Source organism: Octodon degus, unplaced genomic scaffold, assembly GCF_000260255.1.
Source record: "Octodon degus isolate 3935 unplaced genomic scaffold, OctDeg1.0 scaffold00184, whole genome shotgun sequence".
NCBI classification, from domain to species: domain Eukaryota; kingdom Metazoa; phylum Chordata; class Mammalia; order Rodentia; family Octodontidae; genus Octodon; species Octodon degus.
Window position 1 is genome coordinate 2,545,226 of NW_004524760.1, and position 1,078 is coordinate 2,546,303.

The 1,078-nt window shown below is 37.6% G+C and overlaps 1 pseudogene; it reads left to right on the forward strand.

Annotated features, from left to right (window-relative positions):
* LOC101561351 overlaps nucleotides 1-156 on the forward strand; it is an 11,982-nt pseudogene extending 11,826 nt beyond the window's left edge.
* The last annotated feature ends 922 nt before the right edge of the window (nucleotides 157-1,078 follow it).

Here is a 1,078-nt window from a genome sequence, read left to right on the forward strand (position 1 = left end):
TTTTACAACTTCTTCCCCTTATTGGTATCAGAGTACTTTTTCAATTTTGCATATTTGTGTGCTCAATATAAGCAACTACTATACATTTTTCAGATTGTGTCCCAGCTAGAGGTCTTCTACAATTTGGATCATGAATGTCCCCAAAAGCCCATGTGATAGACTCTTAGTCTCCTGTCCATAGCACTATTGAGAAGTGGTAGAACTTTTAAGAAGTGGAGGCCTGGTAGGAGGCTTTCATTTACTGGAGAAATGCACTCAACATGAGTTTATAAGATTCCAATCTCCATCTTCTTCTGTATCTTTTGTTCCTGCCATGTGCTCCCAATGTACAATCATATCACAGCCCAAAAGCAATGGGTCCAAACACCTATGGATGTTTTACTCCCAAAACTGAGCCAAAATACCCTCCTTTTTTAGTACTGGGAATGGAACACAGTGCTGTTGTATTGAGATATATCCCCAATCTCTTTCTAATTATTACTATTTTTTTTTTTATTTGAGATGAGGGACTCACTATGTCACTGAATGCTGGACTTGAACTTTCAGTCCTCCTCCCTCAATCTCCTAGAGTGTTGGGATTACAGGCATATGCCATCAGGCCCAGTCCCTCTTTATAAATTATCGTAAGTATGTTGTTACAGAACCAGAAAGCTGACTCACACAGTGTGGTCATGTGACTCAGCTGTCTTAGACCATTAGTTGTTTTCAAAGATGATATTTGCGGGATGAAGACAACTGAACAAAAACAGTGAAAAAGACCCCAGGTTGGTAGTTATAGGGTTTGACTAACTTTTGGACTTTCTTAACAATAGAGAAAAAATATGCTTCTGTTTTGCTTAAACTAGTGTTATTTCAAGTCTTGGTGGCTGCAGAACTAAGCTGAGGTGCATAGTAGAGCCTGGGCTTACTGTAGTAAATATATGTACTTATATATGTACTTATAGGGGGCTTAATCTAGTGAAGGGAATCTTCCTTTAATTAATCAACACTTACTCTTCCTGCAACATAGATCAATAGCTTCATATTTTTCAAAATGAGGTAAATGCAAGACAGTGATACATTTCATTTTTTTTTAATG